The following is a 14902-nucleotide window of genomic DNA, read 5'->3' on the forward strand; positions in this document are numbered from 1 at the left end:
ATTTCTTTGGTGTAGCCGGATTACCTGGCTAGCGTGACTCCTCCATAGCCTTTTTCTTGACGTAACAGCTTGAACCTTCGTCCTGTTGAACCAGCAGTGCGGACTTTTACAACCAACTGGCTGTCTTGACATTTTCCAGTTTTTCAACTAATTTAGCTCCTTTCGTAATGTCCCGCCTGGAATGGTAGAAGTGCTAATATTTTAGACAGTTATTATCTTCTGCTTCTTCTTTTTCTTTTCTGCCTTTTTGAAACTCTCGGAGCTCCTTTCTCGGCTGCCAGCTGTAGTGCCACCAACTCTCTATGTTCCTTAGACCTTAAGTGCTTCCTCCGGATTTCAGCACTTTGAGAGTTTTCATCACAAGCTGGGCAGACCACATCCTCGTAATATTCAGTGTCACTCAACAGGTCATGGTAATATTCGGGTTCGTCCTGAGTTCGGCCAGCGAGAGAGACTTCTTCTTCCTCCTCACCCGTCTGGACGTTAGCTGACGGTGGTTCCTTCCCTAAACATCTTTCTTGAAAAGCCTTCTTCATGCATTCATATTCATCCCGCTCTTCCTGGGTTATCTGCCATTCCTTCACGACAGACCGCATTTGTGAGTTCAATACCTTCCTTTCCATCGGTAATTGCGTTATCAGGCTATTTAACCCTTCTACTGAAGTAACGGTTTCCACATTCTTCTGTTCACCTTGACGTGATTCAACGTACTTTTGGCATCCTTGTAAAATTTGTGTTGCCACCTCAGCTATCTCCGTGACTTTTGAGAGCTCCGAACTCGTTCCCCCTGAAGATTGAAGCTCGTGTTCAGATTGTTCCCTTTGCAGAGTCTTGTCCTTCAGCATATGAAGGAGTTGGCTGACCGTTAACTCTTCCCTGGGAACACGGTGGATCAGAGTCTTCTCCATTTCCTCCACCTCTTTCTCCAATACTTCCACCTTACGTTCCTCTTGAACTTTGGCTTTCAGCGCTCGGAAAAGTTGCGCCCTGATGCTCTCTAGTTCATGTTCAGGGACCATTCTTACAGTGTCCTGTTCTTCCACTGAAAGGATTCCCAGTTGAATCTGTTCTTCAAGTTGTTGAACCTCGGTCATTGCCGCCTCATATTTGTCTTGGGTGTCCTTCAATGTTTTTATAAGTTCTTGGACATCCTGTCTTTCATGCTCTGCCATGATTTTCACCTCTAATTTCTCATCTATGGATGGAGCTCCTACCGATGAGTCTGTCTTGGCCTTGAGCTCATCAAGAATTTCCTGCAGCCTTTGGACTTCTTGCTCATGTTCAACCTTTAGTTGTTCATATGCTTCTACTGAAACTAGCTTTTCGGAGGCTGCCGAGTTAACCCCCTCCAGAATTGTAGCCTGGGCCTGTTCATACTGTTCTTTCAACTTCTCACACTCTGCTTGTAAGGAGTCGTAGAGAAGAACTGGAATAAAATCCTGGCTCCCTGAAGATTCCTCTTCCTTTGGTTCATTCTGTAAATATTCTAGTTCCTGAACAGCATCAGGGGAATGTGATTGGTATTTGACCACGATGGCTCTATGGTCGCTCTCTGCTTGAGCTATCTGTCTCTGTAGTCTTTCCAGGTTCTCCCATTCGGTGTCCCAGAACCTTTCCATATTTTTCATCTCTTGTACGAGACGGTCACTCAACTGTTCTAATTGTTGTCGTACTTTCACATAAGTTTGCGTCCGAGCTCGGTGTTCTTCCGTCATGGATGAATCCTTTGCTTGAACAGGCTCAGAATTCTCTGTCAACCTGGAGTTCTGCTCTGCAGCTTTATTCTTCTTGGTACCATAAGTCCTTCTGCATGTCTTCGTTTTCTTTCCCATCGTCGGCAAGTCCCTTTTAGCCTTGTCTTCCATATTCGACTTGGTCTTATCATCATCCATTTCAGAATCTGAGCTAATAGCTTGCACCGAGTCCTCCCTCATTATGGCTTTTAGGTAATGCCATTCCATGTCTATTTTCTTAATCCACTCCCGTCCTAGAAGTGGTGGTCCTCCCTCAGGTAATACGTACAAGTTCATTCTTGGGTGTTCTTTACCCCTATCTCTCACCTTGACTCTTATTTTCCCCACGGGGTATACGTTATGCCCCGTGTATGTCTGTAATACGAACTTGGTATTTCTTAAAGGTATGTGAGAGAATAGCCGGTGGTAGTCCCTTCGGTTGATGACTGATAGAGCTGATCCAGTGTCCAGCTCCATTCTTACTTGGACTCCAGCTATTTTTAGTATGACCCAGATGGCCTGTAGATCCGTTTCTTTACCCACATTGTGGATTCTCAGCCTACCCAGCTCCTGGTTGTTTGGGTCTGAGTCTGAATTCTGTTCGTCTGAACTCTTCTCAGCCACCTTGTGTACCTTGTTGTACTTTTCTTGTGGTGGCTTCCTTTGATTATTGGTCTTTTTCCCAGACCGGCATACCTTCGCGATGTGACCCAGTTTGCCACATTTCCTACACTCTTGGTTCTTAAACCAGCATTGATTCTGGTCATGCGTTGACTTCCCACAACGGTAGCATTTTGTTGTGCTTGAAGTAATTTGGTCCACCCCGAGTGCCGCCGCCTTTAGTTGCATTTCCGCCGTTCCTTTCGCTGCGGCTTCGTGCGATGCAGCTATAAGGACAGCCCTGTCCAGTGTGAGGTCGTTCTCTTCCAGTAGTCGCTTCTGCGTCCCTTCTTTGGACAATCCGCATACGAACTTGTCCCGCAGCGCTTCTGTCAGATTCCCTCCGAACTGGCAGTATTTCGCTAGCCTACGCAGTTCGACCAAGTATTCCGCATTGCTTTCGTCTTTCTTCTGCGTTCTTGCGTAGAATTTGAATCGTTCAGCCAGCATCAGCGGTGTGGGGTTCAAGTGGTCCTTCAGCACAGCCACAATCTCTTCGAAGGTCTGATCCGCTGGTTTATTTGGTGCTATTAGATGCTTCAAGAGCCCGTATGTTTTTGCCCCCATCGAGTTTAGCAATGTTATCGCCTTGTCGTCTTCCTCTATTTTGTTGGCTTCGCAATAGATCTCTATGCGTTCCACGTACGTGGCCCAGTCTTCTATTTCAGAATTAAAGTCGTTAATATTCCCTCGCTTAGGCATTTTTCTTCCCTTGGGAGCAGCACCAGTATTTCGTTAAGTATTCTTATTTATTTGTTTGTTTCTAAGATGGCGGTTTTCCCGCGAATCGGCGGTTTCCCGCTCTTTCTTTCTCTCCCCGCCCACTTCAATGGCGGTATGTCAATCAAGATGGCGGTTTTCCCGCGAAAATGGCGGTTTCCCGCTCTTCCTTTCTTGCCCCGCCCACTTCAATGGCGGTTTCCCGCTTCTGGCGTCTTCTCCGCCTAATGGCGGCTTCCCGCGTTTCTTCCCGGTGGAAGGGGTACGCTTCCCCCACAGCGGACAGGCTCAGCCGCTGGCTGGCTTCCGCACAGCTCCCCTTACTCGGCTATGTCTTTTCCTCCCGCCCGCACGGCTCTACCGGCGCTGGGTACACCCCGTTAACGGAGGACAGTTCAGCCGCTGGACTGGCTCTCGCGCAGTCTCTCTCTCCGTACCTGGCTCTGTCGCTCTCTCACCCGCACGTTCGGTGCTACCGGCCCTGGGTACCCCGTTGGTGGAGAACAGTTCAGCCGCTGGACTGGCTCTCGCGCAGTCTCTCACCCCGTTTTCGGCTGTGTCTCTCACCCACTCCCGCACGTTCGGTTTTGCCGGCTCTGAGTACCCCGTTGGTGGAGAACAGCTCAGCCGCTGGACTGGCTCCTCGCAGTCTCTCTCTCCGCACCCGGCTCTCACCCGCACGGTTCCCGTTCGCCACCCCAGCCCTCTCGCAGACCGGTGTTTCCCTCCCCGGCTGCGGCTGGGTTTCTCTTCCCGCGCCTACTCGCAGGCTCAGCACTTCGTGGCTGCGGTCGCTGCCCGGACTTTTCCCGCCGATCGCGGTCCGGCTGTCACCCGACGCCGTTGGACCCGCCTTTTGGCCGGCACAGCTCCCCCTCGACCGAGGTCGAGTGCTCTGCCCTTATCTGTAAAGTCTGTGGGTTGTGCAGTTAATAAATACACAGACTTCAGAAGTAACAAACAAACAGGTCTTTACTATTCGAAGGTCCGGGCGAATCTGCCCCAGTTATCCTGTCACAACACTTATATACTGGTGTGGTCACTGTCGGTATTACAGTATACAGAAGCCAAACAAGTAGTGCCACACTTAAAGTAGTTCCCTTAAAGGTGAACGGTTACATACAATAATTTCCTTAAGGGTAGACGGGTACATACACTACAATCCTCCCTTTTCAGCTTTCAACATACTGAGTCCATAGTGGACATACATTATCACATATATATATACAGATTTATTTAAGACAGTTCATAGATTCAGTCTTTCGGGAGGTTTCCGGATTCTGTCCGGGTAACGCCGCAGTGGTGTCGTCATTCCAAGCGGGCTAGTAGGTGTTTCTGGTAAAGTTGAATCGGCTCGAAGCACAGTGTCAGGTTCCTCTGACTCCAGAACTACCAGATCGGACGTAGGTGTTCTGGGTAACTCAGTCTCAACCTTATCCGGGTAAGGTGGTGAAGTCGGGGGCCCATTTGTGGCGGACCCTATGATCTGGTCAACATGGCGCCTTATTATATTGTCTCCAATGTCCACAGTGTACATCAACGGGCCTAGCCTTTTTCCAATCGTTCCAGGCTGCCATTTCTCAGTACGATAGTCCCGGGCCAAAACTCGTTGACCGGTCTGGAAGGATCTAGTGGCCCTTTCGTTCATGCCCTGGAATTGCCGGTTCTCTACGTCCCTTCTGACGTTTGGTTTGAGTAAATCCAGCCGACATCGTAGGCGTCTATTACAAAACATCATCGCGGGAGTTTGATTTGTGACCGCATGGGTTGCATTTCGGTATGCCAACAAAAAACTATCCACCTTATGCTGTAAACTTATGTCTTCATTACTCATGGCCTTTACGGCCTTCTTGAAGGTCTGGACAAACCTTTCAGCCAATCCATTGGAGGCGGGATGGTATGGGGCTGACGTGTAATGTTTAACCCCATTGCTCTTTAAGAATTTCTTAAATTCCTCAGATACAAATTGCGGTCCATTGTCAGAACAGATCTGTTCTGGCAGGCCATTCCGAGCAAACATAGTCCTTAACACCGTGATGGTTTTTTCCGTCGTGGTGGCGGTCATCTTAATTACTTCTGGTCACTTGGAGTGGGCATCTACCGCTATTAGGAACATCGAGTCCATAAATGGACCAGCAAAGTCGATGTGTACTCTTTGCCAGGGAGATGAGGGCCACTCCCATGGGTGCAGAGGAGCCTGTGGTGGCGCATTCTGAACCCTCTGACATCCTAGGCAATTCTTCGTGATCTCCTCTATGTCCCCATCGATGCCTGGCCACCACACAAACGCCCTTGCTAGATTCTTCATCTTTACGCCACCCAGGTGTCCTTCGTGCAGCTCCTTGAGTACCTTCTTTTGGAGTTTGGGTGGAATCACCACTCTAGACCCACACAGCAGGGTTCCTCGACACACTGACAGTTGTTCTTTCCTCTGTGAGAATGCTTGCAGTGTTGGTTCGCACTGTGCTGGCCATCCCTCCACCGTTAAATCATAGACTCGTGAAAGAGTCGGGTCATTCCTTGTCTCATTCTCAATCATTAAGTTTGTTATCGGCAGACACTCCACTATTGATGAGTGGAACAACTCTACTGGGTCCACTGTCCTCGCTTCTTCTACCATCGGCAATGGCAAGCGTGATAGCCCATCAGCGTTTCCATGCTGTTTGGACCGTTTGTATTCAATATCATACTGGTGTGCCCCAAGTAAAACTGACCATCTTTGTAACCTTTGTGCCGTCATGGTAGAAACGGCCTTGTTTGGGTTGAATATGGACACCAACGGTTGGTGGTCCGTCAGCAATGTGAACCTCTTACACTGCAGGTAATGGTTGAATTTCTTCACGCCCCACACAAGACTGAGGGCCTCCCTATCTATCTGGGCGTAATTTCGTTCCGATGGTGTCAATGATCGGGACGCGAATGCCACCGGCCTTTCCGAGCCATTTGGTAGTCTGTGCGAAAGTACTGCCCCAATTCCGTACGGGGAAGCATCACAAGCTAGCCGAAGGGGTAATGCTGGGTTGAAATGAGCCAACACTTCTTCAGAGGTAATCAACTCCTTGCTCCTGCGAAAAGCCTTTTTGCATTCTTCACTCCACCTCCATGGTGTTTCTTTCCGCAACAGCTCATTTAGCGGATGCAGCACCGTAGATAAATTTGGCAGAAACTTGTGATAGTAATTAATCAACCCCAAGAATGACCTTAGCTGTGACACGTTTCCTGGAGCGGGGGCCTTCACGACCGCTTCTATCTTTTCCGGTGACTTATGTAGTCCCTCTCGGTCAATGACATGACCGCAGTATGAGATCCGTTTTTGGAAGAACTCACACTTCTTGCGATTAACCCGAAGGCCATACTCCTTCAACCTGGTGAGTACCAGTTTCAAATTCGTGAGGTGTTCTTCCTCATCTTTTCCCGTGATTAGAATATCATCTAAGTAGCACTGCGTGCTTGGAATTCCTTGTAACACCTGTTCCATGGCCCTCTGCCAAATTGCTGGCGCCGAAGCTACTCCAAAGACCAGTCTATTATAGCGATACAAGCCTCTGTGAGTGTTGATGGTGAGGTATTGGCGTGACTCTTCCTCAACCTCCATCTGTAAATATGCCTGAGCCAAGTCTATCTTCGTGAAGTGCTTCCCTCCAGCCAACGAAGCAAAAATATCTTCAATCCGCGGAAGCGGGTATTGTACCGTGTGAAGTACCGGATTCACTGTGATCTTGAAATCTCCGCAGATACGGACCTTCCCCGGTCCCCCTGGCTTATTACTTGGTGAGGATTTCATGACGGGAACAATGGGCGTGGCCCACTCACTCCAGTCTACTTTTGACAGAACCCCTGATCGTTCAAGTTCTTCTAGTTCTGCCTCTACTGCTGGTCGTATTGCGTACGGTACCGATCTGGCCTTAAAAAAACTTTGGGCTTGCATGTTCTGCAATCTTGACCTTTGCTTTAATACCTCGCAGCGTTCCCAGTCCTTGCTGGAATACCTCTTTAGCTTCGTCTAATATTCTGGACAACCGTTCAGGTTTGACATCCTCTTTTTCGGACTCCACCATCATGGTGTTTAGTGCATGCCAGTCCATCTTTATTTTTCGGATCCACTCTCGTCCCAGAAGTGGTGGACCTCCCTCAGGCAACACATACAGATCTAACCGGTGGTGAACTTTATCCTGGTATCTCACCTTAACCTCTAGTTTTCCGATGGGGAATACTTTGTGCCCCGTGTATGTCTGCAGCACTAGATCCGTATTCCGTAGTGGAATATGCTTGAAAAACTTTTTATAGTCATGCTTATTCATGACAGTCAACGCCGATCCGGTGTCTACTTCCATTTTTACTTGGACCTTCTCAATCTGTAACGTTATCCAAATAGTTTGTCGGTCGGCTTCATTGCTCACGTTGTGGATTCTCAGACTGTCCAGTCCTTTGTGTTTGGAGTGTGAGTCCAACTTCTGTTCCTTCAGACTCTTCCTAGTCGCCTCTTGTACCTTTCTGTACCATTTTTGTGAGGACTCGTTATTGTTGTACGTCGTTCCTGACCGGCACACTTTAGCTATGTGCCCGATCTTGCCACATTTCCGGCATTCTTGGTTTTTACCCCAGCAACGCTTCTGGTCGTGTGTTGTCTTCCCACAACGATAGCATTTCGTTGTCCTCGAGGTGATGTGGTCCACCCCTAGTGCCACCACCTTCCGCTGCATTACCGCCGTTGCTTTTGCTGCGGCTTCGTATGATGCGGCTATAAGGACAGCCCTGTCAAGTGTGAGGTTGTTCTCTTCCAGTAGTCGCTTTTGCTTCCCTTCTTTGGACAATCCACATACGAACTTGTCTCGCAGTGCCTCTGTCAGATTCCCTCCGAACTGGCAGTGTTTCGCTAGCCTCCGCAGTTCGACCAAGTATTCCGCGTTGCTTTCGTCTTTCTTCTGCGTTCTCGCATAGAATCTGAATCGTTCAGCCAGCTTCAACGGTGTGGGGTTCAAGTGATCCTTCAGCACCGCTACTATATCCGCGAAAGTCTGATCCGCCGGTTTAGCTGGAGAGAGAAGATGTTTCAACAACCCGAATGTTTTCGCACCCATCATGTTAAGTAAGGTTACAGCTTTTTCCTCCTTAGCTATTTTGTTAGCCTTACAATGTATCTCAATACGTTCCACGTACGTGGGCCAGTCTTCTATTTCGGAGTTAAAATCGTTGCTGTCCCCACGCTTAGGCATCTTCCTTTCTTTGGGTACAACACAAATATTTCTTTAAATTCTTATGTATTTTTTTTTTCTAAGATGGCGGCTTTTCCCGCGAATTTGGCGGTTTCCCGCTCTTCCTTTCTCTCCCCGCCCACTTCAATGGTGGTTTCCCGCTTCTGTCGGCTCCTCCGCCTAATGGCGGCTTCCCGCGTTTCTTCCTGGTGGAAGGGGTACGCTTTCCCCGCAGTGGACAGGTTCAGCCGCTGGGCTGGCTTCCGCACAGCTCCCCCTACTCGGCTCTGTCTTCTCCTCCCGCCCGCACGGCTCTACCGGCGCTGGGTACACCCCGTTAACGGAGGACAGTTCAGCCGCTGGACTGGCTCTCGCGCAGTCTCTCACCCCGTTTTCGGCTGTGTCTCTCTCCCACTCCCGCACGTTCGGTTTTGCCGGCTCTAAGTACCCCGTTGGTGGAGAACAGCTCAGCCGCTGGACTGGCTCCTCGCAGTCTCTCTCTCCGCACCCGGCTCTCACCCGCACGGTTCCCGTTCGCCTCCCCAGCCCTCTCGCAGACCGGTGTTTCCCTCCCCGGCTGCGGCTGGGTTTCTCTTCCCGCGCCTACTCGCAGGCTCAGCGCTTCGTGGCTGCGGTCGCTGCCCGGATTTTTTTTCCGCCGATCACGGTCCGGCTGTCACCCGATGCCGTTGGACCCGACTTTTGACCGGCTCAGCTCCCCCTCGACCGAGGTCGAGTGCTCTGCCCTTATCCTCCGGATATTCTCTACACCTTCCCCTACTCACAGTCTCTTCGGCCGCCTTGTTCCCTGCTGATCGGCTCACTCCGTACCGTGGTAGAAGGGTAGTCAGTGCCTGTTGCAGACGGAAGCTTTTGTTGCCAAAGTCTTCCACCTTTCTCCTGCTGCAGCCTCGTGTTTTCTTCCAGCAGCACGACGAGGGCGGTTGCCTCTCTTCGACGCTCTTCTTGCTTTGGTAATCTTGCCGCAGGGTACGATCGGACTCGTCGCCACTGTAAAGTCTGTGGGTTGTGCAGTTAATAAATACACAGACTTCAGAAGTAACAAACAAACAGGTCTTTACTATTCGAAGGTCCGGGCGAATCTGCCCCAGCTATCCTGTCACAACACTTATATACTGGTGTGGTCACTGTCGGTATTACAGTATACAGAAGCCAAACAAGTAGTGCCACACTTAAAGTAGTTCCCTTAAAGGTGAACGGTTACATACAATAATTTCCTTAAAGATAGACGGGTACATACACTACAGTAGGTGCCTAAAGTGCTGATGCAAACCAGCTCCCTGTGTTATAGTGCAGAGGCCTGAGGCTTGCAATGTACCCGATGTGCATAGCATGCCATAATGAGATCCTGAGTGCTTGGAGCCAGTGCACTGACAGTGCTCAAGGATCACGGCAATCTACAATTTTGGATCAATGAGCAGTCCTCCCCCTCATGTGATTGGGCAGCATGAATAGGCCCAATAAGCTGAACGTCTGTATTAAAAAGGAGCTGCTGAGGAAGCTTGTTCCCTTCCGTTGGGTCCTTGATATTAAAGATACATTGCTATAGGCATAGATCCATAATTACAGATTCTGGAGGAGAAAGATCAGAGGAAGCATAACAGAATCAGTCATGCTTTCTCTGATCCTGGAAACCACATAATTTGTGTAGGTTACTTTTTTAATGGTTATAGTCTGTTATGATTTTTATTTCTAGTAGACGAAAATAAACCTTTTTGACAGGTTCAAAAGAACAACCTAGGCTAGGAATTGCTGTTGGCTATAACAACGGACAAATGGATTTGGCATTTCACTATCTGTTGTTTTAATGCATGTTGTTAACCCATTTGTTTTGACTTATTGAAGTCTGGACAATTTTTTAATATTTAAAATATCTCTAACATTTTTCGGAGAAATTAGTTTTGGCTTGAAAAGCAGAATTACAGTAAACTCAGATGCCGAAGAGCAGCTTCCAGATACCCCTAGAAAATAAATCTTCAGCACTCATGTCAATCTAAAGGAGACTTAGGGGGAAAAATTCAATATCGCCCCGTTTGGGGCGCCATTATCGGCCATGTGCAAAATTTAGCGCCTGGCGCTAATTATCGCCTCCGACAGCAAACTTGGCTTTTATCGCCCCTGGCGGTGATTGGAGCGCTAAATCAGGCGCTTCACACCTGTCTTAAGGCGCAAAGGCCGAGGAGTGAGGCGCTACCTCAGAGCGCTGGTGGAGCAAGGAAGGGCAAATCAAAATAAACCTGCAAAGTGCTGCTCAGTACTCAAAACTCCTTCACACAGCGTTGAATCTCTCCAGAAGTCTCTCTCTCTCTCCGAATGCGTGGTGCAAAAATGTCACCGACAAAAAAAGGCAGGAAGCGGTCGCCTTTAAATAGGGCTCCCCTAGTCCCTTTCTGACAGCATAACGCTCCCCTGAACCTGTCGTTGCTAACGGCAGGCGGTAAGGGAGGGGGCGCCACTCAATATCCGGTCCGGGGCGCTAACGGGGTGATGTGCGCTCGACTGATGTCACGATCTGCCGGCGCAGGAGATCGTGGCGGTAGTGTTTAGTGCCGGCGCAAAATGTCTAGTTAATTTCGCGAGCAGTGCAAACATCGCCGCGCCCGGGCGCTAGTTGCTTTGCGCCCCAATTGGCGCCCTCTTAAGGCGCTAACAACTGAATTTTTCCCCTTTAGTGCTGTAAGTTGGAGATTTATGTTTCCAGTCAGAGCATTTGGGAAAGAAGCTAAGCCTGACTTTGGTCAATGAATGCTCCACAGCAGAGTGCTGTGGCGTGGCCATATTCTCACTACAGCTTGGTGGTATGGTCATGCAGCAGCACTACAGGAAACTTTCGATTTACCGGCACCTAAATAACCGGAAATCTCGGTTAACCGGCAAAATTCAGGAGTAGGTTCAGGTAAGTTTTACTTCATATTGTACTTGCCTTCCTCGATCTGTTGCTGTGCAAGGGTGTGGCTGCAGCTGTTGCTAAACTACAGAGATGCTTGGAACTTGTGGCCATTGTTCTGAACCTGTTGCTAAGCAACAGGGTTTGTTGCTTTATACAGAGCTCTCATCTCTCCGTATCTTTTACTATAGCTTTCGGTTATCCAGAATTTTTGATGAACTGGCACCACGTCGGTCCCGTCGGTGCCGGATAAAAGAAAGTTTCCTGTACACAGATGTGGGTCGTGTACATCTCCATGAATGCCCCCAAACTGTACAGGCCACATGGCACAGACTTCAATGACTCCATGAAATGCTGATGTCGAACTACTAAATAACATTTGTACAGAGGTCCTGTGAAATCCAAGCCTGTGAGCACAGCACCTCGTGGACCCTACAGCAGGTTGCACCTCCTGCAATTCCACTTGCACTTTCTCATCCTTATTTGTGCTCAATGCTTCAACATGTGCTCCCTCCTGCAACCCGCTAACAAAAGTCCCCCTCCCTTGCCTCCCCGTGTAGATAGGTCTGTGATGGTGCTTGCCACTATAGCACTGGGTGATTCTAGGTCCTATGAATTGTTAGGTTGAGGCTGTCCAGTTGGCTCAGCCACCTCTTCATGGGCATCTGGAGGAGCAGACAACAAACAAACAAAGCTTGCAGTAAAAAAAACCTTGAAACATTGCCTTTGTGGCAACAAGTTGCAAGGTATTGGACTATAATGCTTCAGTATGCGCCTGTGTGAGGGAATAAATGATTCTTTGTCTACTTATTTACTCAATGAAAATCAAAGAAGTCTAGACATGAACTTCCAAATTCACCCACCCCCCACTTCATCTTTGTTATGTACTGCCTTCTTCTGCAAGTAGATATGAAAGAAGCACATGAAAGAAAGAGGATTGTGAGAGAAAATGTGTTCTAACAAAGTGCCCAGGACAATAGCTGCTTTTTTGTAATTGTGTGAACATGCAAGAACTGTAAGAAACTTTGTGCTGTCACAGTACTTGGCACTTGATAGTAAACCCATTCAATGGCCCACAAGGGCAGCACTGTGATAGGGTAACATGAGCACAGTAAAATAGAAGAAAATGAGTATGCCTGGAAATTTGCAAAGATCAGTACTTAGCAAAGCTCCGTGCATTCTGGCTCTGTGATGGTTTACCAAGTTTACAGGGAGGAGCGATAAGGACGCTTGTCAAGTTCACCGATTAAAATTATGCCACTTGTTTGCAACTCTGCATAGGCCAAATTATTTCTTCCTAGTCTGCCCCCAGATTCGGACCAGAGGTGAAACTGCAATGACATGGTCTCTCCCCTCCATTCATGCTGCTCTGGCTTTATTGCTTTTTGCTGGGTGACCCCCTCATCTAAGTGGAGCCATCTTCAGTGCAGGATTTCTAAAGCCTAGACCCTGAATGGGGCCATTCTGTCCCTAACCTTTAAGGGCCACCAGGAGTTCTTTATAAGCTGCTGGCACAGGAAACCTGCTCCCTAACCCCTGTACGCTCCCAGCACACAATTTGCTGCACACTGGATTATGATTATGTTAATATACTAGATTATGTTAATAAGTTTATCCTGTACATTATTAGACTATGTTAATAAGTTTATCCTGTATTAGGGACAAAGTCAGGTTCTTGGGGCACAGGCGTAGCTAACATCCTATGCTTTTCTATTCAGAAATAAAAGAAAGACTTGCATTTATATAGCGCCTTTCACGACCACTGGATGTCCCAAAGCACTTTACAGTCAATAAGGTACTTTTGAAGTGTAGTCACTGTTGTACTGTAGGAAATGTGGCATCCAATTTGCGCACAGCAACGTTCCACAAACAGCAATGTGATAATGACCAGATAATCTGTTTTAGTGATGTTGATTGAGGTACAGGTTGAGCGTCCCAAATCCGGAGTTCCGGAATATAGAATGTTCCAGAATCCGGACTCCGGGACGATTGGTGGCAGGGGTCCGGAATCCGTATAATGTTCCAGAATCCAGACACCCTGAGGGAGGCTTACCAAAAACGCAACCTGGGCCCAGGCATTTCCGGTCTCGGCACGTGTTTCTGATGTCCGAAGTCCGGAAATATCGCAACCTGGGCTCGGGCGTTTCCGGACTTCGGACATCAGAAACACGTTCTGAAGTCCGGAAAAACCCGAAAACTGGCTCAGCCTCGGTCCCGAGGTTGCCGGATTCGGGGCGTTCTACCTGTATAAATATTGGCCAGGACAGTGGGGATAACTCCCCTGCTCTTCTTTGAAATAGTGCCATAGGATCTTTTACATCCACCTGAGAGAACAGATGGCGCCTCGGTTTAACGTCACATCCGAAAGACGGCATCTCCAACAGTGCAGCACTCCCTCAGTACTGCACTGGAGTGTCAGCCTAGATTTTTGTGGTCAAGTCTCGAGTGGGACTTGAAGCTACAACCTTCTGACTCAATTAACCTACTTATTGATCTCAGGATGTGCCTAAGGAAAATTGGCCACCAATTAATCTCAGGCTGCCCTTATATTTACATAAATTAGATCTTTTAGTCTTTATACTACAGGCCATGGTTGCATCTTAGCAACAGAATAATACATGGCATTACATGGTATCATGCTTCTGTCCATATATTAAAACAAAAGCAGTTTTATTTACTTGCTCTGTCCCCAACACTATAAATATAGGCTGCTTTTTTTTATTCTGCAATCGCCGGAGGGAGGAGACAAGGATACTTTTGTAACCAAGTGGCAAATGTTTACTTGCCATCTGCTTACTGTAAATGCCAAGGGATGGTAATTAGCAGTGCCCCATTTATGACTGAAATGGAGCAGATATGTAGGAATGCAGGATTGATGTAGGCCAACTCTCAGTGAAGAATGAAAATCGTAGACTGTCTATTCTACATAATGGGAACAGACAAAATACTGCAAGATCACCAGATAGATACGGGTGAGGAATGCTAATCAGCCCATCCTGGCTCATCCATGCATTACGAACTTCCAGATGCCCTATTAAAGCATCTGTTTTTTAAATTATTCCAGAGTTTTTGCCTCCATTATCCTTCCAGAGGTTCATTCCCCATATTGATCACTCTTGTGTGAAGAACAAGGTCCTGGCATCAATCTAACATTTTTCTTTCACCAATTTGAACCCTTGTTTAACTTGGTTATGTTCCATATTTAGCTTTTTTATCCTTCTGTATATTGTAACAACACTTTACTTTGATAGAGTGCTTTTAAAATAGTAAAACATCCAAAAGCACTTTGCAGAGACAAAAATGAATGCTGAACAATAACAGGAGAGTTAGAGAAGATGAGCTAAGGCATGGTGAAAGAGGTAAGTATTGAGGAGGCTTTTGAAGGTTGAGAGAGAGGCAGCAAGACAGAAGGGTTTCGGAGGAGATTTCTGAAGTATAGGGACAAGGTTGGGCATAGGGAGGGGGATGCAGAGGAAGTCGGAAAAGCATAAGGTGTGTGCTGGCAGGTACAGCTGCAGATAGGAAGGGGCAAGGCCATGGAAGGATTTGTAGATAAGGATGCAGATTTTGAATTCAATGCTTTGGGGTACGGGGTGCCAATCGAGGTTGGTGAGAATAGACTGTTAACCAGCCTGCGAATCATTCCACTACTTCACACTGTTCTCCATATTATTCTCCAAGGGAAG

This window comes from Somniosus microcephalus, chromosome 1, assembly GCF_052327205.1.
Source record: "Somniosus microcephalus isolate GS21.2 chromosome 1, FLI_Smic_1.0, whole genome shotgun sequence".
Lineage (NCBI taxonomy): Eukaryota > Metazoa > Chordata > Chondrichthyes > Squaliformes > Somniosidae > Somniosus > Somniosus microcephalus.